The sequence below is a fragment of the Cephus cinctus genome, unplaced genomic scaffold (assembly GCF_000341935.2).
Source record: "Cephus cinctus unplaced genomic scaffold, Ccin1 Ccin1_scaffold0401, whole genome shotgun sequence".
NCBI lineage: Eukaryota > Metazoa > Arthropoda > Insecta > Hymenoptera > Cephidae > Cephus > Cephus cinctus.
In genome coordinates, this window is record NW_014333085.1 from 815266 (window position 1) to 838344 (window position 23079).

Consider the following 23079-nt stretch of genomic DNA (forward strand, 5'->3'; position numbering starts at 1 on the left):
TTCGAGTGCAAGAGCTGTAACTCTTACAAAGTCTCACGAGCAAGACTCGGCCGGGTTAAGAGTTCAAGCAGAGTATTGTAGCCATTTGTGAAAATCCGAGAAATTGAAAGGAGCACGGTACAATGGCATTCATCAATATTATTGGATTACACGTTCTTCGTATATGGAGGTTAAACGATTACGAATATATAATAATGTTAAAATGGACTTTGATTTATATTTTAAGGAAATTTCAAATCCTAATTCATGACTTCGTATCAACTGTATCCTATCTATTATTATTCAACAGGATATGATAAGGGAGTTTGACACAGTCCTGTAGGTACGTATTCTATTTCTAGTGACAATTTTGACTTGACAAAAGGAAAGAAATTCAATGAAATCATTTTAATTTCAGTATTCCATTACATACGGAACAGTCACTGAGTTTCCTCTCTCGTGTTCCATTCGCTCTCAGGTCTTGAGCATTGAATACTAACCGTGCACGCTGGTGGGGGGTTTTAATGGCTTCTTAATTTTCGTTGGTGCAAATTAAACTATATATAACGTCAAGTAATGGGCATTTCACATGCGAGGATTTCACATGGCGAAATTGGTTTGGTCTTAGTTGCTCATTGCTCGAAAAGAGCGGACTTTAACTACATATTGGAGGTACTGTTCTACAAAAGCATTGCATAGAAATTCGTAAAACTAATAAGCATACGCAGCTATACGTACACTCGTAGAAACGTACACTCTCAAATTTACAGAGTTGCCAATAATAATATCGAATTATCAAGAGACTCCCCGAGGGAACCAACAAATTTTCTAGATACCCTTGTACCGTCCCAGTGGCACAATTTCATAGAAGAAAAGGATTCTCCATCCCCCTCTATGCGATGGGGTGAATGCAACGTTGAGGAGGGTTGACGGTAAAAAATAACACGGTAGAAAAGCAAGCGTCTAAGAGAAAAAAAAAAGAAAGGAAAACTATCCAATCGAATCGTGGTACCATCAAGGGATGAAAAAAAAAGTCGAAAGCCCTCAGGAGAACGGCGCGTGTCGAGCCACTTGAGAAAATCCTTGGAAAGAGCAGTCCAGAAAATTGAAAATTGAGAACACCTGGCTTATGGCTTGTCTTCTAAAATCGTAGACACCATCCTTTCATCCTAGAATATTTTTTAAGGTGCCATACCATACGTATAAAACAGCAACGTACGTAGCCACCGCCAATTAATTTTTTTTGTATAAGACTCCCTTTGTTCCAGGTTGCTGTTGCAATGTCGGTAGCTACCCCTGCCCCGCCAGGAAATTGTAGCCACCCCCCTCCCGTCGCCACGTTTCATCCCTGTGTCTAGGGGGTTGCAAAGGTCTCCTCTTGGTCGTCGTTTCCTGAAGCCTGGCTGCTTTTCCTACCTAGCTGCTTAGTTGCCTGCCAGCCTGCTTGCCTTCCTGGTTGGCTGCCTGCCTGAGTTGCTTGGCTGCCTTCTCGCTTCCTCTCTCTCTCTCTCTCTCTCTCTCTCTCTCTCTCTAGCTTCTATCTCGCTTCTGCTCTCGCAGCGCCCACGGACATAATACGATTCGAAATTAAACTCCCGAGGCACGCCCGGCATCCGAATAATGCGAGCGGCTGCCTAAAACAGTAAAGATATTACGTATTATTACAGCGTGCCACTGCGCCGTGGTGGACTATGTGAAGACTGTAGCATCTTGCCCATGATCTTGCTGGCGCTATAGGGTTACTCCATGTACCCAGGATGACTGTCTTCTAAGAACCATCCTAAGGACTAACATCCGTAATCCCCACCGTTAACCTTCATGAATATCTGTCTTTGGGCTACGAGGTAACCTAACTCATCACCCTCCTGTACCACTTGTATTATCTTCCTTGCTTCATTGAGTTCGCTTTAAAAAGAGACCCTAAAATCATTATATTTTAATGGAACGTTCCTTGAAGCGGTTCAAGTCCAATGCAGGCTTTCATATTGATTTATTACTGTCAATTTATTTCAGGCAATTCAGACTTTACCAGGATGGCAGTTCGGGATGGCAAATATCCGCAATAACGTGTTGAAGCCTGGAATGACGTGAGGGGGCGCAAGGGGCCGAATGCTTCTGTAAATGAAGAAGGCGCTAGACGCTTGAGTAATGCCATGGTGCGCAGCACGTATAATGAGTATAAACACGGCCACTAATCAGTTTCCTCGTCTAAAGGTGCAGAAGGCTCTACGTTATACGAAGGAAGCTGGTAGTTGGCCATTCTGCTACGTTCGCAAGATCCTTTTTGTCGAGTCCAGCAATTTCCGATGTTGCGTACAATGCAATTTTTCGACGTTGACTCTGAACCTGACAACTCTAAAGTTTGTACACCGAGGTTGCCAGTAGCTTGATTTTCAAAAAGGTTTTATTTTTATTAATATTTTTCTTCCAATCGTATCGTCACTCACTTTCCATGAACGTCTCTTTCAGGTGGGAGTGCCTAGGAATTTTTGTTACTTAAACTACAACAATTCTGTGGAGCAAGAGGAGACTTTTGCAAACCTGCCTTCTCTTCGTTTTTCATGACCTTTCAAACGCTTAACGGCTACGTATGCTCACACAGGACCCTCGCAGTCTGAGTGAAGGAGTTGGCCAAGTGCCTTTACTCCCTGTGTCTACGGCAGCAACGTCAGAAACGTTGGAACTGCCGTCGGCGTGTAAACCTACACCCTCACTCTCCATCTACTGGCCGACATTATTCTGTTTTAACGGAATTACTCCAAATTGTGGAAATATATCATGGTTATGCTATTGCGGCTGGTTATATTGCGTGCTAAGCGACCCCCTGCGGCGAAGGATGGTGGCATGTTCTGGGTTGGCATAGCAGGAAGAACAATTTGTATAGGAGCAAGTAATACTACATATATGTATGTACAAGCTGCATCATATCTCATGGAAATCATACAGGGGTGGAATCTCCTTGAGTATACCGAGCAAAAAAAAATATTAATGGGAAATTTCTAAGACTGCTAGCTCTTCTGGCAGAAGGATATAAATAAGGTAAGAAGTGAGGTTATGGTTTCATTAAGGTTTGAGTGAAAGATAAAAAATATTATTTAATCTGGTGAATAATATTATTAATTAATTGTTAATATACAAGTGAACTTCTAATACAAAACCAGATTGGATATACTGAAATTATCTTTAATAGATTAAAAATTTTGAATAGTTTAAGGAAAAGAAAGGAAGGTCGTGGATTGGCATTTGGACGGCAGGGTGCGGTCGAGCTTTCACCGAGTTCCCCAACCTTGGGTTCCGGAATAGCAAAGCCGAAAACGTAAATCAGAGGCTCGACTACATGATTGCCGGAAATCCAACAAGTGATTTTATTACGGGGTTGGCTCTTCTCATCCTCTTCCTCTTTCTTCCATCCCCGAGGATCGCCCGTAGTCTAGGCGGACCCTTCGGGGTATCGACGAGATCCTACGGAATGTAAAAGCAGCACGATACCGGAAATCAGCAGTGGATAGGAAACCGCCTGAATGACTCATCCCTCCATTACCATTGAACCCCATTGCTGAAACGGCTAACCAGTACGATGTTACCACCAGAGGTAATCCTGGCAAAGTAACACAATAACATTTGACTGACATTCAGCGAACCATTAGAAATTGTAACGCGTGTGCTTTATCGATTATGCATTATAAGTGGATTAGCGTCTTGGCGCGGTTTGAAAACCGTTCAAAGGCTCGTTCATCTTGTTGCGACGCCGACCGTCTCAACTCCTGTCGCCATTGTAAGCAAGTTTTTCTTTTTCATTTCCCAGGAGTAAAAGGACATCCCGTGAAAACCCCAAAAGATAAAAGCAGTCGGTATCCAGAGAGCTGAACGAAGCAGTGTTTGCGTATACTTCAGGATGCAAGAATATGCTTCGATGACCAAGGGGTGAAAGCTGTACATCCGGTAGAGAGGGTAAAGAAATATTGACTCGACGCTCAGTTGATCGGAAATTCGTGGGATCTCGAATGAGTTCTCCGTATCACGATGACGGCTGGATGGATAGAAGAAAGTAAGGAGGAAGACGTGGTGGCTGAGGATGTAGGCAGGAAGTGAGATAGAATCGAGAAGATTCAAAAGGAGTGGTTTCGGTAGAGGCCGAAGGTCTTGGTTGAAAGGCAATAAGCCTCCCGTCAGGGACAACTCTTGGCCCGCGGCTATCCATTATAACGAAACGAAGAAAGTTAATATAAATACACGGTAAAGACGAAAACGTTTAGTAAATTAAAAGTTAATGTAGTATAAACGATTCCATCGTGAAATTAATTCATGACCGAAGTTCCTTCAACCCCGGTCAGAACCTATGCCGCTGCGGTCGTCGACACTCTCTTCCACAGCCTCGCCATCGCACCGCCATCTTCTTGCGGCGCATACCACGCTCGTTACAAACTTAAATTGCTCCACATCGAAAGTTAACTTGCTCATTCTTCCCTAAGGCTGGAACCGGAGCGGAGCCCTTGGCGCTCCTCGCCTTTGACTTCCTCCGTATTTCCGCCACACCTTGTAGATACTTTAGTTTCGAGTTTAGACATTAGCGGCCTACTTGTATCTTTGCTTGCGGTCCTAAACTCTCCCCGAAGGAACAAACTTTAACACGACGCGTCCTCGCCTCAACGTCCTCGAGTTCTGTCCCAGCCCTGAATTCACCCTTATTTCTCTTCTTCAACAGCATCCACGCCTTTCTCCTGCAGCAAGTATCAAATATCAAGTATTCTGGAGTACCAAGTCGCGAGGGGCCGCTTGCTTCTCAGCATCCAACGTCGACGTTGACTATTTAGAAACGAAGGAAAATCTGATTGAACGCCCGTGCGCCCTTGGAATTTAAGCAAATTGAATTGTCAAGGGCGATCATCGAGTCAGCAGAAGCCAGTAGGAAAGAAGAGCTTGTTATCAGTGTCAAGGAAAATGAGATTCAAGGCATTGAATTAAATCACAACGTGATTCCCGTTATTGGAGTAATTGCCTTGTCAATACTGGGACTCTGTTTTCGAGTTCATAAAGGGTACAGCTATTCACCAATAATTGGAGGAACTGTTAGCAGGAGCAATTGTGCGTACTAGAACGTGACGTAACGATTGTGAGACGTCACTGGCAAAGCACGGATGATATCAGAGTCACGTGAAGCTCTGAAATTACAGTATGCAGCAGGTACACGTGTATATCGAGGCAATGGCCTGGCGTACCTGGGCTTTAAACTTGTCAGTGACAGATATTATTGCCGTGAAAGGCCAGACCGTTCGTCCGGTAAATAAACTCTATATGCAGTGAGTATAGTCCACGTGCAGCTATCTATTAGTCGACTATACGTGTATCCAGGTTACGCTTACGTCCTGTGCAGTAGCATCCATGTCGAGCCACCACCAGATGCATTTGCAATGTCGATAACGTGCGAATAGCCAGTCGATCCCCTAGAAATCCTCGTACCCGGATTCTCCAGTCAAATCGATGAAATCGAGACGCTCCGGATGGATAAAACCCAGACGAGTGTTCACACCTTTGTGCAAAATCCAGGAATCAAGAATCTCATCCTGCAGGACTTTTGGGACGAAATTGAGAGCTCGTCCATTTGCTCTAGCTGCTTTTACTTTCCACAGAGCCATTTACTCGTCTGGCAATCCTGACATATTTCCAGAAAAAAATTCCAAATCTCCATTCACAATCCTGATACGTGTTTCACCAGCTAGGAGGTTATATATCCTATGCGGACATTGTCTTCTGGTATACCGTCTATCTGTGTATACGAATGTAAGACATTTTTCAAGTAAGCATATATATGGATGTATGTAAAGGATTATTCACGACAAAGGCACCATCCGAAGCTGCCCTCCCCATTTGATTTATATGATAGAACAGGTGTTGCGTCTGTTGCGAATAACCCTACATAAATATAAGTATCTACTTTCACGTTTAAATCCCAGTGCATTGCACTTTTAGAAATAAAGGTAACACGAGGAACGAGAATATATACTAGGCATACATTGACATAACCTCAAGCAATGCCGCACTGTGAATCACCCAGAGGCTGACAGTTACGCCGAGTGTCGTTAGGTGAGCATATCCACGCTGAGTACAGATGACGTACACGACGAATGAGAAAGCAAATGCTATTTTAATGTCGCCTGGTGTGGGTTTCCCACGAAATTGCCAAGACTCTTGTTCCCTGGCAGAAGTGCGTTGTGTGATAGGTCGGTCTGTCAAAAAAAAAAAGAAGAAAAATTGTGATTAAGGAAGAAGGAAGAAACCAAGTGGCTAAAGTCATTCTTCATTCGTTACGTCAGCCAGTATTTCGGCCTCGTGGAAGTGAATCAACCGTAACAGCTAGGAACGGCATTAAACGATACTTTTCAATAATCCCAGAGGTTAGGGAGCTCGTAAAAGGTCATGCCACCTACAGCCGTTTCCACGTGGACCCTCTAAAACAGTGGCTGTTTATTAATAAATTAAAAAGTGGCGCGTTCGTGACAACGAAGCACAGAGGGCGCCGCGAACGGCGCCGTTTAACAATTCGCGGCGCGTCCCGTTAACAACGTTACGACAACAAGCCGGAGTTGTAGAAACTTATAACGAGAAAATAATGAACCCGGTTCACCGAGTCTGCTTGGAATGCGAGTCGGAGTGCTTCGCTAGACCTCTACCTCTGCTTCTTCTTCCTTCCTCCTCTTCTACGCTTCGCCCTTCTCTATTCACCATTTTCAAGTCAAAATCTCTCTCTCTCTCTCTCTCTCTGGCTTGGTTCAGCTCTCAGATCTGGACTCCTCATTCGACTGAATTCTCTCTCTCTCTCTCCTTGTCCCTCCTTCTCCTTTACTCTCTCTTTTGGCTTCAGCAATCTCTCTCACTCTAAAGCAAGCACAACGCCAGTCAACCAACCAACCGCTTCAGCCATGCAAATTACTGTCCCGCAGGCTACATCACCAGCGGCTAGGAACCGTCGCCACCTCTATACCCAACGTTTAACCTGCAAGAGTTCTCGCGAAGCTGAACACTATGGCAGTGCCCAACATGTGCCACTACCTGGACCTCTTCTTCGTCATCCTTTTCCTTTATGTATGCATATCCCGAGTCTTGATTGTGCTAACAGTTGCCGGATAATGTGGAAACGCTTTAAAGAATGGTGGAAAGGTCTGTTTTTAATCTATGACATAAAGTGGTTAAGTTGTCTGCATCAAGGCAACTACTTGAGTCAAATTGTTTAGGGTGGTACGATTTGCGATTTGATTATTGGGAAGATTTCAGATAGTTCAGATGAGCCGAACGTGATGCTTGGGACAGGTTTGTCTTTGGCAAAGTTTCATTGAAATTTTCCATCGACGTTGATCAGTTATTGGCCAAATCCCCAAGAACTTATCCAACGGAGATGGTTAAACTTTCCAACGGATAGAACGAGTGGAGTAAGGTGCATCGCTTCCAAGGAGTTGCCCTGCAGGAGTATCATCCTCTGGCAAAATACATCCTCCAACAGTGTAAGTTCTCTGGGATTCTGATCTTAGTAATTTCACAGCGAGATACGCCAAGAAGAAAGTTAACTATGGTATGAAACTAATATAATTTTCGTTTTTTAACAAAAATTAATTTGTCATATCAATAAAAATTTAATTTTACAGATAAACATACTATACGCAAAAGCTATCGCTCGTACGGCTGGATCTTTGACTTCAGGCAAGAAGTAAAGTGACTAGCTTCACGTTCTTCTCACCATGGCACTGCGTCCGATCTACGAAATAATATTTGAATTTCAAAGATTCCGCGACGTCAAGATTCCGTAGAGGAAGGAAAAAAAAAGTCGTATAACATGGGGTGGAGCATTCGTATTGGCGAGGCGAATCGAGGTTGGAATTTCTTCAGGGAATCTGCCCCAGACAAGCGAAGACAGAAGAGACTGATGTCCTGGTACGTACCTTACCGTTCAGTTCAGTTCAGTTCAGCTACGTCCCGACGTCCCGGCGTCTCTCGTCCTGTATCGTATCGCAGATGCCGTAACACAGTATAGCCGGGTATCCGGAATGGATTACGGAATCAAATGGGATAGCATAAGGGTGAAGCACTCCTCGATCCAACACGACGCAACGCGACACCTCATCATTCCGGCACGTTCAGCAAGGATCTTTCAACAATGTCGAGTCCTATCGAATCCGGTTAGTTCCTACTGGATGGAATCGACTGGATGATATTAAGCAGTGCCTATGAAGAGTATACAGGATGAGCAAAGACCCACTTTAGAAAAGTCACAAAGCAGTAGACCAGTTTATTCTTACAAAGGAACCAGGTATAAACAATTATTCATTACTCTAACCCATTATTCGTATACTAATTGATTAAATATAAATTATTATTATACCCAACTTCAAGGTACAACCCGTGAAGTTTTCGAAGGGTTCAAACGGAGCAGTTGATCCCCCTAGGATATTTTCCAGAACGTCGCACCGGATGCCAAGAGTTTTTAGTAATAAGCAAGGCCAACGTTTAAGAGGCAGAGAGCTGGTCGCGCATTGGTAATTATTTGGAATATATTTGTTTCAATCTACTGAAAAGCTCCCTGCATCTGGCATCCAGCATTTCAGTGTAATCCTCGTGTGGAGTGCGGAGGGGAAGCGTCGCTTGAAACGGATTCTTGGCGTCGGGACCCGTCGGAACTTTAACTTTCCCAAGTTTTAATCCCGCTGCAATGCCAGAGTCTCTGGCTGTACGGACCGTATTATTATATAAAGGGTGGCTAAAGGTGTAATAGATGTGAATCGCTAGCTAAAGGACGGCCGGCTTGCGTAGGGCTTTTTATGTAAACGCTAAATAATAAAATTAGCGACCCGTTAATACCTCGGCCGCGCAGTGGTTAAGCTAATTTAATGATTTTCGTTATTGGCTTCGCCACCGTAAACCTATCCACGCACATCTGTTGCCCGCATCGATTTTAATACCGTTTAGTTTAGCCGGAACCTCCATGGCTTTAGAGTTCTGAGCCACGTCGAGAGCTTTTCTGTTTTAACCCGCACGCGACCTGCCAACCCCTATTCTGACTCGATGAGTTCCATGAGCCACCCTGGCCCTTTCTACATCCGGCGACCTGTATGTATAGAACACCTATACGTACAGAACTATCGGTTCATCCAGCTCTGCCTGGTCGAGGGATGTTTTGTCTTTCTCTTACGCTCGTTCAGTGCCGTTAATATTTCTCTCTCTTACTCTCAGCCTCTTCAGTTCCCAATCGCTTCTCATTTACACGCTTCCAACCATCCCCCGGTGCTCGAGGATTTACTCATTCCCCTTGGTAACCCTCATTGCGTCATTGTCTTCCTGGCAATGGAGTACGAGAGCACGTGTTCCGCCATGCGTTTCACGAGGATGAAATTTGACGGACAAAGAATTAGAAATTACATGATTTCTTATTTTTCAGACTCCTCATTTTTCTTCTTGGATTTTCTTCTGCTGTGGATATACGGAGTAAGTAGGAGGTTATGGCAGGATAAGAAGTTCTATGGGATTCATGAAATTTGGACATATCTCCTGGGAATCGATACTACCTGGACTGATAAAAAATTGCACGGTTTGTATAACGTTATCTATTGGCAGCGTTTCTCATTCTGCGTCCTGAGTTTCAGTTGTGTGCAGTCACATCTTTCAGAAAGTTGAGGCTATAAAGATTTAAGGTACCTCGCGCGGATGCCAGGTGTCAGGTAGGAGGCATTCAGGCAGTTAGACATTTACCGTCTCAGGGGACAAGGTATACGTTTGAATGACTTGCACCGGGTATCTACAGGGTGTTAGGAATCGACACTACATCTTCCACTCTTTTTCCAGATCCTGCAACCTTCTTCAAGAGGGTTATTTTTTATATGGTTCTGAAGGGTGGCTCGTGAAGGAACTCCTGGTCCGTATCCAACACTACCCTCGTACGTACCTAGGGATCCTTCTTGAGATTTACTGTGTCGCGCGATTCAGGAATATCAAATTGAAATGTAGAATTTCAGGAGGGCGCTGCCAAACTTGGGCAATTCCAGTAACTCAGAACAGAACCCTGGGTTTGAGTCTGGCACTGGTAATAACCAGAACCAGTATAGTCAGGAACGTGATTGGTTTTTGACTCGTGGGATGGTTGACCTATACCTACTACCTGCTTACTTCTTCCCATAAAACCAATAAGAATTATTATAATCCACTGTAAGGTAATAAAATTCATTTAACATTTTTTTCATCCACCTTCACCTATCAATATGGTGTCGATATGGAACTATACGTAATGTATATGAAATTGCTGATTTTCAGAACTACAAACTTGCTGCTACAAAATCTAAATTCAACTACGGTCTTGGATTCCCAATGGGATGGACTATAATGAGCTGGGGCTCGAAAGTCAAGAACTAAAACAATGAAAGCTGCACTGTAAAGGTGATTGGTATAGACTTACGAAACAGCATTGGAGCTTCTCTTATGCCAGGAAGAAGAAAGAACGTTACGTTGAACGATCTAAGTGTATAAACTTGAAGGCAGGAGCGTAGATGAATGGCACAGCACCCAAGACGGTTATAAGAACTCTTTCAAGCGCCGTATTCTCTGTTCTCTCTCTCTCTCTCTCTCTCTCTCTCTCTCTCTTACTTCCCTCTTCCATTCGGTATTCGCTAAACTTTTCCGACTCTTGAGAACCCAGCCGTTTCCCCTGTTAGCAAGTGAGACGCTTTACTTACTTCCCTCTTCCATGGCACAGCACCCAAGACGGTTATAAGAACTCTTTCAAGCGCCGTATTCTCTGTTCTCTCTCTCTCTCTCTCTCTCTCTCTCTCTCTCTTACTTCCCTCTTCCATTCGGTATTCGCTAAACTTTTCCGACTCTTGAGAACCCAGCCGTTTCCCCTGTTAGCAAGTGAGACGCTTTACCTTTTTCAATGTTTCTCTCCGCCCCTGGCGTTACGCGATAAACTACTGGCAAGCGGGGGTAGCTTGAAGAGCATCTCAAGAATTTATCTTATTGGTTCTACAAATTTTGACTACTGCACTTGTCGCTATGTTTCTTTACTCCTATAAATTATTAATATAAAATCATGTTAATACTCATTTTGAAATAGATAACATACCATTGCTATCCATTTTATCAATCCACAGGGGTTGTGCAGAATTATTAAAATCAAGGTCAATTATTTCAGTTGTAAACGTAATGTCTTTTATAAGGGTGAATTAAGTATCAATTGTAAAACTAGTATCCGGTATTTAAGTAGCAAACTGTAACTTTACTTTTTAAAGAGAAGATATGAGTTACCATAATGAATAGAATTTTACTCTCACTAGTAAAACAGACTCCGCACTATTTAAAGTATGTTCTACAAGTATATAAGTAGAGAAGAAAATATTATCTCTTTGCGAAACGTAGCGCTGGCTATTTTAACCAAGCTAATTGTATCCTGTGTAAATTTACACTGTCTGAATTAACAAGTACTATCCTATCTACAAATTAATACTAATCTACAATAATTGAACATAATTTTTTATTACTCGTGAGATTTCTTTTAAACGATAAATTAACTATGTTTAGCCCTTCAAGCTTAAAGCAAATAGCGTGCAGTACAGTATGAGGCCATTATGATTCCGGTGAAGGGAAGTCCATCGATAAAGGTCGGCCTCTTTGTTAAAGAGGAAGACAATGGTTGGCGAACCTGACATTTCTCAAGTCAATCGACGGACCATAACATTTATTACAAAGCCCAACGCCTTGTGGGACGAGCAGGTATTTATTGGGACACGCAATATCAGACGCGTTATAATCCATTGAGAACTTCTTACTGTGATATTAATAATTGAATTTACATATCTTTTTTGCTTAGGATTACAGGGCCCTTGAAAAAGATGAAGTTCAAAGTTCGCAGGAGTAAAATGCATCACCAAAAAAATCAGTTAGTGTCTTGAAACTAATGTCCTGGAGGAGAACCATTATCAGGCATACGTGAGCTATGGAAACAGCCTGGACCTTCTTCGTGCCTGTGTCCTTCAAGGTGGAGGAAGGAGATGAGTTCTCCAAGAGTTTTCCTTAGTTGAACGCACAACGTGTGGCGCATCCTTCACCTGCCAGCCGATATTGGTTCACACCCATTCACGAAGACAGACTCGGGATAGTAATAGAAGGGGGTGAGAACGTGCCTTGTAACCTGGAGAACGGAAGGAAAAATCAGTTGAGGATAATATTGGTAACTCTGGTTGATAGCTGCCATTTAATTTAAAATCAATGAGAAGCGTTGTGTGTTATTTCAGTGACAGTAAAGAATTTTATTTATATTCTTTATTTCGAGCGTTCATTAAATTAGAATGCAGATTAACTGAAAGATATCTATAATAGGATAATAATATTCAATGGGTAATTTTATGTTATTATGATATAAAACATTGTTATATGCCAATGGATTATCGAATGCGTTGTCTATAGTCGTTTCTACAAGGAGTTAAAAAAGGAAAAGGAACAAAATAGACCTCAACAGAATACGTATTTGATTTACTCTGCAGTTTAATCGTTTGGCTTAAGGTAAGCACATCTGGTCCAGATTCGTCTGCCCAGTTCCAGCTGTCCAATGTTATACACCCCTCTTGGAAAATATTCCTTGATAACTGAAATACATATATACATGAGCCTGAGGGATGTTGATATGCAATATATGTGTTCAAGGGCAGAAGTTGTTCAGCGAGGTGAAAGCACAGAGGTCGACGCTGAAAAATATAGGGGCGAGAACCAGGAGTGGATGATGTGTCATACGACGGGACGTATGTTTGGCCTGACGAACAAATTTCCATTAGCGTGTGGCTTAACTTCAGGCAGCAGGAGAAACCCCGGTCAATCAGCACGGTTCAGGTTTTAAAACCAGCGCAACGGTAAAATTAAAAACAGAGAGAGAGAGAGCTAAAATACTACATGCTTCCTTTTACCAGCCGTATCATTTACCACCAACAAGAGAAGCTAATCAGTCAATCAACTTCAACGTCCACCAGTTCTGTAACTAATTTTAAACTTTGGTTCATTGCCTGTCTTTGCATACCTGGTCCCAGACTAGTGCAGCCACGCCGTAAGGTACTTTTTGATTTTTCTCTATGTCAATCTTCAATACTAAGAATACACTGGCTTTATCTCAAGATATGCATTTAGGTTTCAAGTATTGCAATTAACGTATCCAATGCATCTGCTGGTTCTTACGTAGGAAGCAGTTGGACCATTAATGGCTATATATAGGAAAAGTAGATTTTCCCACCAATGAAACCGTCATAGACAGTGGAAGTTTTCTGGAAAATATTTTCAGTTTCTCTTGGTACATTTTTATATGTATTTATAAAGGTAACATCTCACTCACTATGTATACCGTCAGTCCTCTTTCTCCAAATGCTACCAGACGCCTTACGACTCTTCCTTTTTCTCAGGATACTACTCACAGGGTGTACACACTAGGTCCACTTTCGCAAATCAGCAATTCAATTGCGGAACGAGTGCTTCCGCTAAAATTGTGCCGCGCTGTTACCGCTGGGAAACATGCATATCACATGCGTATGCAGAAACGATTTATCTCTGGGATAGTCGTTATTTCAGCGCGGCCGCGTCAGGGCACAAAATTACATTAACATAAACACGGCGTTGGCCGCATGCATCAAAAGTATAGGTAACTCGTGAACCACCTCCCCCTTTTCTCCTACCATTCCACCCACCATATCCCGCACTACCCTCTTTCCATTTTCACCACGTGTGGATAGCCACGCATCCTCCCCTCGCTAGGCTCTATTTATCTACCTTTTACTTAGCGGTGGCATGTAACCAAATATTTGAGAATCTTCGATTTTTCCAATGGCTTTGAAAATCTAGCTCAAAATTTAAAACTCAGTCTCTGAATATCAAATATAAGAGAATTTTATTGAATCATACGTTACAAATGCCTTTCAAGTAGATTTTTATATTCGCAATAAAATTTTGTGTACATTGCATCAAATGTAGAGGACGAAAGTGATTTTTAATGTCGATTCTCTGTTACCAGGTTATTGGAGATAGCCAATTGCATTTTGGTCATACGGGTATATATCGATATGAATATATTGTCATTTAATTTGTTGCATGTGCTGCTGCACTCATGGTAGAGGGATCGCTTGTTGAATCGAGGCACAACCTTGTACTGCACATATGTACTGTTGGACACGTGTGGTAAAATCTCCACAAACGAGGGTTTTAGTATAGACACCCTTTCAGGTATTCTATTTAATGTACAATTGAAAATGAGGGAAATGTCAATGAACTGGGTAATATTCATTAGCCATTGATCATTACTCATTACGGTAGACCGGATACAAAAGGCTCAGCAGAATCGGCTGTCGTTTACAGTAAAAAAATTAATCCATAATACTTCACTAAACCCCAATGAATTAAACAGACCTCCGAGTCACTAAATTATAAGCAGAATCTCGCTTGAAGTACACACCCAAATCTATTTGCATCTCGTGAACTATGACTTTCTTTTTAATTGCCATTAACGTCCAAAAACTTATAAATGACATCACGGTTTTGCAAAACAGGAATATCCTCTTGAGTGAAATTGTGATATGAAATTTATTCAAAGTTTTTTTTTTTTTGATAACTAAAAAAAGTGTCGTGGCGAGTGGAGAGTGTCGAGGTAAATTGATCGTCAGGTTGTTAAAACCCAAATACAGTGTATAGCTTTTGTACCTATAGACGAAGATGTTACTAGATAGCGTCGAAGAGATCCTAGGGTCGGTACAAGGGAGGATCAGGAGTTAGATAATATTTGAGTTGTCAAACGCCATCAAGTGTGAAGGTTGGGGTTCCAGAGGTGAAGATTGTAGGTTAAGTAAGTGGTTAAGAGGTTGCCGCTGTCGGTAATGGAATAAAAACACTCAACCGTGATGTCTCGATGTTAAGGACCTTCGACGAGGCGGGAATTTTATCGTTTCGAAGAAAATTCCAAGCGACTGGGATACTTCCAATGGTAACCTGCTGATCGTAGGGGAAAAGAATAAGGTTAGAAAGAAACGATGTAACCTGATATGATACAACTTAAGTTGGATTACCGACTTTGAGTGCATCAATTTACGTAATAATATTCATGTCGCCTATTAATTTTTTTAACAGTCTGTAAAACTCTAACTTACCGACACATAGAGAAGCGACGTGGGCCGAGCATAACCTCAACGCCTTACTAAATAACCTATGCAAATTTACATGGACTGAAGGATCTGTCATTTTTGGTATGTATGCTTGTACAACATATAAAGGCGTATTTACACAGTAGCACAGTTATGCATACGAATTTTAATTTGTCATATATTCTTCATACACATTACTAGGAGCATGTGTCCGTACACACTGTGTGGCGTTTAATCGTGAATCAAGGACGAAGGCTGGTTAAAGTGCGTCCATGCAGATGCATGCACATAGCAGTATCACTGTACAGGGGGTACGATGATAGGAGAAGGTTTATCAATTATCAAGACGCAGGTAGCTGCAAGGGGACGTCCGATGCTTGGACGGGAACTGCTGGCGACTCAAGATGACCATGGGAACGATCCTTGGTCGTGAGGTCGTGAGGTCTTGAGATCTCGACTTGGGGGGTGGTTTTTCGTAGGAAGGCGGAGCGACGTCGCGCGTCGAGTACTAACCGACGCCGGGCGTCCTGCCCCCTTCGAGTTTGGTGGGGACCCGTGGAGAACGCAGTTTCCAACGGAGTATCAAGCGAGTATCACGCGAGTCTCTCAACTTCGCGTCGTTCGCTCTTACGCCGGAGCACGTGACAGTAGTGAAACGTGTTCGGTGACGGCAGTGTATGACGCTTTGTGAAAGTCAGCATATTTTTGGGAGACTACTATAAAATACAATTTTTAAAATTCCTTCGAGTACATGTAATTTATTTTCGAGACATTTGCTAACTGATTTTTTTGACAGTTTTCTCAGAAACGAACACTTGATTCATTTTTTTTTATTCCGTACTCTTTATCTGATCTCGCGGAGTATTGAAAACATTGCTTTTTTTTTTATTTGTAAGAATAAAGTGTTTGCGATCTGAGAAAATTTTCTTCGACTTTTCTCTATGTCAATTACATTCAACACGCGTATCGGTACTGTTAAGATTAAGGGGTGTCGCGTGGAGGGAGAAACCTGCTAGGGGAATTACTGTTGTCCTTTAGCGAGATAAGTAAGATCATTAAAGGTTGAACTTGATCATTTTAATTGCACCCTCACCAGGGTTCCTAAAAGTGGCGAACATAGTTTATTTTCGGTTCTTTATGGCAGCGGGCTAATTAGAATTTTATGTAAAGAATTTTACGGACATTTAGATGAATTATGTACCTGAGGATCTGAAATCCCATTGTATTAACATTATACAGTTACGACTGTGGTTCATTGTCCAATCTTTTTATTATGTTCAAATTTATGTTTACACCTAGGTCACGAACTTGACCGATGGAGAAAATTTAATCAGACTGACTAAAAGTCCTCCGCCTACGCTCTCTGCCAGCTGGGCCAATTTACTTTTTCTGTATTATCGTTTCCATGTAGCGGTAGAGGCATACGTGAATTATATTTTCAATGAAAAAAAAAAAAAAACAAATAAGAGCACGGAGACAGAATCAGTTCCACACGTATCACGGGAAAGTCAATATGTTGGAGTGTGACGAGGCGAAGAGGAAAAGAAAATGAAATAAAAAAATTTTCACTTTAAAACCCAGAGCGAAATCACTTTTAATAAGCCCACCGAAAGCGCAGGCAAATTATAACTTCTTCAAAGGGAATCGTGTAAAGGCATTTTCCCATTAATGAAAAAGTTTATCGAATATTTTTCACTCTCACATAAATCCGCAGACTAGACGAAACGAGATCCTCTAGTTTGTACGTTTTACAAATTACACGAGATGGCTCTGCACATTTTATTTGGTTATTTACGAGGGACGGAATTACCTGAATTTAAGGAATATTTTTAATTTACACTCCCATTTTTGCTTTCGAATGTTCACTTTAAAAGAAAAAGGAAAAAAAATAGTGTAAAACGTATGTACAACTTTCGAGTGAAAATATAAAACCACCCTTCGTCCTCTTTCATAAGGGTTTCTCAAAAAGGTTTCCTCGTGTCATTCGAATGCCTGGAAGGGTTGAGATCCAAAGAAATCACACCGAGTGGCAAGAGGGTCAGAGGTCGTGCAACTAGAAAAGAGTAGTACTAATGGGAGCTGTAAGAGTTTGTGAGAAGAAGAAAAAAAATTGAAGAAAAGGGGTACATTGGCATAAAGTAAAGTGACGAAAGTTTGGTCCGCAGTAAATGAGACTGTTGGGCTTGTTGGGTTGATAACGACGGTTCCTTATTAATGAAAGTTTTCGCTACGGTTTGTGAGATGCAAAAATTAATGCAATTATAAATATGCGCTCATAAATTACGTGCATACGTATCAGTGCTGGTTTCAAAGGGAACTGAGAGCAATGTCAATTAAAGTTATCTAGGTCGATCCTCGTTAATATTACGTTATCTTTATTTTCATTATTTCCTATTAATTACGCTTAAAGTAAGTATTATTTTTTATAACCACGATAAGGATCTTTGTCATTTTAATGGGTTTCATGAATATTTTAAATTTCCATACATTTTTTATTAACCGTTCAGAATTATAGGGTCCCTGGGGAACTAGGGACTTTTTTTCTTTGCTTAATTTCGAGTGGCAACCTTTGCACGCGATCATACAATTCCGTTACCGTAGCATGATACTGTTTCTCTATTTATATGACAATTGTTATGTAATTCTCGTTCATTCGTAATTCTGTGATTAATCATTACATAGCCGAGTGCCGTTCAATTAATCAAACTTATAATACAACAGATAATAATACCCTGAGCATAAGAGATACCTTTTATGATTGTGTAACAAAAGTGTTGAATGTGAAATAATAACGTTTCGATAATCCAACTGTGATTGACGTACATTGTCCAGGTAAGACCGAATTCTCAATTAATCTAAGTAACATAATTATAAATGTCACTTACAGGGCCTCTTAGCCACAAAAACTCCCTCGAATAACGTAATACAGTCGTTTTTCCAAATTGAATACAAGCTGCGTCATCATGACAAGGATTCGCAAAGATTAGCATCCCGTCTAAGCGGATTCGATCAGAAGTTTGTCACATCGTTATACGTGAACTATACGTATCTCCATAATAGGATTAGAGGTTTATGATTTTTACCACCGAAATTGCCAAGTTCCTTGCTCGACATGTTGCTATGGCAATACTGTGAATCGCAAGTTTCTATCTCAGAATCGAATAGGATTTCTCTTCAGACAGTATCGCTTTCGCTAGAGAGTACCTATCTCTGGGTAATAACACATCGTTCCATTCGAGAAAGTCGAACAGGCTGTACGTGTTGAGAAGAGTTAAGAGAATAAAAGAAAGAAAAAAGTGAACCAATCTCGAAGCAGTTGGCGCCATTGTGTAGTTACGATTCAATAGAAAAAAAAGAACATGACATTATTTACTGTGGCATTTAAAAAAAAATATTCAAATATCAACTGTACACATTTTCTAGTTGAACGACACGTGGATTTGAAAAATTACGTTAATATCCGATTGGTCGGTTGCATAATCTAAAAAATTAAAAAGCTAATTAGTCTATTATATGATTCCGTAATTCGACATAAACTTTATCGAACTCACTAACCGCGTAGACTGTCGCTTTTTATGTATACCAGTACATATAATTGATAATCGATTTCGTTAGTTTAAAGACGATAATTTCATTGAACCTAATAGCCAGCATAGTGGCCATTGGTAAACCACGTATCCAAGGACCGTAAGTTTCTACATTGTACTCTATTTTTTGGTACGGAACGACAGTAGCATGGCGTTCACCAATGGGACTTAAAAGTGTTTCGAAACACTAATTGGATTTATTTAATCTTTTCCCTTAGCGTAAATGCGGAACAACCTCTGACTATCCAGCATTATCCAGCCGTACATCTGGATGCTGTACTACGTCGTTCTAGACCATATATATATATATATATTCTTATATGGGATACATGTAGGAAAAAGTTGCATCTAGTACCTGATGCATCCTTCTACTAAAACCAACACATAATACCTACAGATAAGGATAGTATATAAATATATGTATACTATTTATATATCTGCATATATATACAAGATATATACTGGCTATACAGTTTAGCTCGTGAAAACGAGTGGAATGCGACTATTGCCAGGATAAAAGAAAAGATGGGAAAAGAGTCAAGAATCGTTTTAAACTACCATCCACTTCACATTCCTGATTTCAGTTAGATGCTTCTTTATTTCCTTTTGGACTTCTCGTGTAACATGTACGAAGTGAGCGTTGCAGGTTCTTCCTGTTCCGCCTATCTTTTCCCTGCCACCCCACCCCGTGAATCCTGCACCTCAGTGAACTGAATTCGCTGTAGCAATACATCCTGGAATGCAAAGAGAGACGATGAAGAAAGGATAGACAAATAAAAGGAGTAGAGTATCTGATTATCCGTGTACGTGAACGCCCAATGGCTTGTACCTACATATAGTTATACCTTCTGCATATACAAATAGAACTTACAACTTTCATCCCCCTTAAAGTTGCACCCCCTTTTTTTTTCACTTTTCAACATCTTTTTTCAAGGGAAAATTAAAATTGCTGAACAATGGAATATACAAAAATTGCTATATTTGAATTTGCCCGCGTCGTCGTACCGATACCCATACACAGTGACATCTCGATGAACGAAATAGATGCATTTGACAAAATTACTTCGCTATGGCAAACTTCGTTATCGGAGCTAAAAATAACATAGGATAAATAGGGATTTGTTTTTCGTGCAGGAAACGTTAAAATTAGCAATTTTTCTTGAAATTCGTTTTAAGGGAATTTCGTTTTCATGGGAATCGTTAAACGAGGTATTACTGCATGTGGGAATATGTATCCGGCTACTGTTTATAGGTTATATACGTAGCATTACCATCGTTTAACCCTGCCAATGGGTTTTCGATACAATCGAGCCCGCGTCGCGACGCTTTTCCAAATTCACGTGACGTAGTTGCGACCCGATAGCCAGTGGACAACATTTTATTTAGTATTTTCCATTCCCCTCCCCACCCCCACCCATTCTCCTCTCCTGTTCCCAGGTGTCCAAGTCAATTATTTATATCTTCGACGCTACATCCGGTCTGTCCGCACGCGGAATAATCGTCGTCGCTTCACTGAAAATTCCATTGGATCGATCTCATATATATATATATACACATATATATATATACATACATCGCACCAGTATATATCTCCACAGTAGCAATCTTCTCCCCTGACTGTCCCACCGGGCGAAATAACCGTCCGCTAATCAACCCCCTGCGCACTGTCGATTCTCATCCCCTATCCAAGCCTCTAGACTTTTATTTATTTCTCTCCATCTTTTCCTCTATCTCTCTCGCTGTCCCTCCTCCCCCCCCCCAACCTCACTATAAAAGACAGAGATAGGGGAAAGAATCTCCCAGTCGTATACGTAATTGATATATCGTTTTCATTAGTTGAGCACCGACATACGTTCTGCGGACAAAAGGGATGGGTCTTACACGCGTTTCGATTTCCACCAGTGCGATACCCCTATGGCTTTTATATAGTGCAAGTATATATATATATATGTATAAGGGTTAGGTAATCGGCCCGAGGTGGTTAAGGTAAAACAATTGAACCAGGTGGGAGAAAGAGGAAAGAGGGGGGGGGGGAGGTGGAGGAGTATCGTGAAACAGGTGTGGGTGGTAAAAGGGTGAAAGAGAGAGAAGGGAGAGTAAGGGTGATAGGAGGGCACATAATGGCGGCGATTTGTGGTGTTTTGCCGGGCGGTACTCAGGCGAGGCGGAATCGTTTAGCACGCGATCTTCTCGTAATTCCGCACTCCGCACGGCACGATACGCTTCCGCTATCTTGGCCGACTATAATGCGCAACCTCTACTCAGCTGGACTCTATCCGTCGATCTTTACTACTGGCATCATCGGACGGACATCGGAGATCTCATCATCGGCGTCTAGCACCCACTTGAATGCTACAGCCGCGGCTGGACTTCCATGCAGAATATTATGGATGCACGAATCAAATGGGGTTGCCATGGTGATATCTGTAAAAGTATAATAAATATTATTTATCGTCGTGTTATTGTTATTAATGTTATTATTATTTATACCTACTTTTAAATATACTGGTTCAGGACTTTGGGCTTGGTGATTAGGGGAGGCTGGGCAAAGTCTGGTGTAACCGGAAGTTATGCGCAGCTTCATTATTCTCTGAGGAATAATTATTTTACTCTGAACTATTATTGTGGATTTTTGTTTTATATTTTTTCTTTTGCGGGGAAAATTTTGTCGGGCTTATATCTTTTGTACGTTTATACGTGTTGCAATGTTCAAGGGTGGGGAGGTGGGGGGGGGGCTATATTGCTACTTGGTAAGACGAGAGAAAGTCGTTATAAGTGATAGAAGAAAAGAATAAAGGGAATGAGTCAGTGGTTTGCTCGGACAGTGGATATGGGCTGCACGTGGTCAGACCGTGGCAACGAGCCACGTGTAGAAGAACGTCTCTATAATTGCAAAAAGTTCTGGTTGCTGGTACGGGTAGGTATTACTTTGCTTATGAGTGCCAGATGTTACGGTGACACCCTCCTCCTACTCCTCTTTACTAGCCTGTCCTAACTTCCTCCCGGCACGCAATTTCGTTCACGGGTGTTAAGCTGCGTTTTCACCTTGTGCTATTCTCGTTCAATGGCATGCATTCGATGCATATACTGTACAGTGCTGTCTAGAGTCTCCTTGATGTATAGTATGTGCTATAGCGTAGCATCGTAGCTGCTACCTCTACTGGCAGTAGTAATCGGAGGTACTGGTCTCCCATGGCTCAAGTAGATCTAGTAGGTAGGTCGTCAGACAGGAAAAGTCCAGAATCGAATTTGGCATGAACATTTATATAGCTTCTTCCAGGAGTGAATCGCAGAGCAGTCAATTTCGTGAAATTGCCCTACCCTTTTCCTGGGTATAATAAAAATGAAAATTTCTCCTCTCGTCCACCCCCTGTGTCTTCCGGTGAGCGAGTCCATACTTCTTTCTCAGCGATACCATTCCTGGAGGATGGTTTTTCTTTAAGAGTACTCGGGAATTCTTTTTCTTGGATAGTCTTGAATATGAGGCCGTTACCGACGATTTTTGGTTTTCTAAAGTAAGGGTCTTTCGAGCTTTTTTTTTTCTTCTTGACTCTTCTTATTTTTCCTCTCTGCCGCTGCTTCTCGAAAATATATATTGATGCAATATTTTTTATTTAATTTTTGGATTCTCAGGATCACCTCTTACCTTGTGTTACTCGGTACCGTGTATTTGGCTTTTTTAGAATCTAGTGCAAGGACGACGTTGCGACTTGACGTTGGGTGCACGCGAGGGTTACCAGGACGTGGATCGATGACGTGTCACGGTATTTGAAAACGCTTTTTGAAAAAAGAAAGTTTCGCCCCTTTTTCTCGTTTTCGGACCAATTTCGCTCAAGATACTCGTCACGGCTTGGTCGACGTCTGTAGGGTCTGAGAAATTCTGACAGGGGTAGTTTATCCGATATACCTATATCCATTGTGAACATCTTCCTTCGGAGCTGCTCATTTATTTTTCATTTTCTATCTGAAACTTTCAAGGGTAACTATTATTATTAATATCGATTAAACTTTAAGGGAGGATTTTGAGAAAGTCAAACTATAGGTACCGTACGTTATGGAGTTTCAATCTAAATAAGTAAATTACTCCTTCTGCCTCTACCTCCACCCTCTTCTGTTGATATACATGAGAAATTAATTTCAATTTTAATTATTGTCTGATGAAAATCGCCCTTGAATTTTCCAAACTCTACCTTACCGACATACCTACTGACACTACCGGTTGACCAGTCTACGTTTACTTCCACTTCAGTGATTGAAATTATTTTCACTGATCGTATCCCCAGTATGATACCTATAGCTCGTTCAACCAAATTGCTCTGACCAGTATACAATACGTAGAATTTCAGTGGAAGCGCAGCAGTGGATCG

General features: G+C 41.5%; 3 long non-coding RNA genes across 3 annotated transcripts in view; 1 reads left to right on the top strand and 2 right to left on the bottom strand.

Annotated features, from left to right (window-relative positions):
• Positions 1–5331: 5331 nt before the first annotated feature.
• Positions 5332–6638, bottom strand: LOC112494294. The gene is made up of 3 exons (XR_003059567.1): positions 6289–6638; positions 6004–6206; positions 5332–5746 (listed from the first exon to the last, which is right to left on the bottom strand). It is a non-coding gene; the product is annotated as an uncharacterized LOC112494294 (long non-coding RNA).
• Positions 6639–6802: 164 nt separating this feature from the next.
• LOC107267347 overlaps positions 6803–23079 on the top strand; it is a 36616-nt gene continuing 20339 nt past the window's right edge. The window contains exons 1-17 of the long non-coding RNA XR_001537594.2: positions 6803–7137; positions 7252–7905; positions 7987–8281; positions 8365–8507; positions 9407–9733; positions 9811–9902; positions 9981–10175; positions 10276–10532; positions 11536–11727; positions 11825–12516; positions 12663–13056; positions 13132–13317; positions 13401–13636; positions 14106–15000; positions 15112–15227; positions 15327–17534; positions 17847–17957. This is a non-coding gene — a long non-coding RNA (uncharacterized LOC107267347). The remainder of the gene's footprint in view (positions 7138–7251; positions 7906–7986; positions 8282–8364; positions 8508–9406; positions 9734–9810; positions 9903–9980; positions 10176–10275; positions 10533–11535; positions 11728–11824; positions 12517–12662; positions 13057–13131; positions 13318–13400; positions 13637–14105; positions 15001–15111; positions 15228–15326; positions 17535–17846; positions 17958–23079) is intronic.
• Positions 18938–21534, bottom strand: LOC112494291. The gene is made up of 3 exons (XR_003059564.1): positions 21207–21534; positions 20286–21136; positions 18938–20224 (listed from the first exon to the last, which is right to left on the bottom strand). It is a non-coding gene; the product is annotated as an uncharacterized LOC112494291 (long non-coding RNA).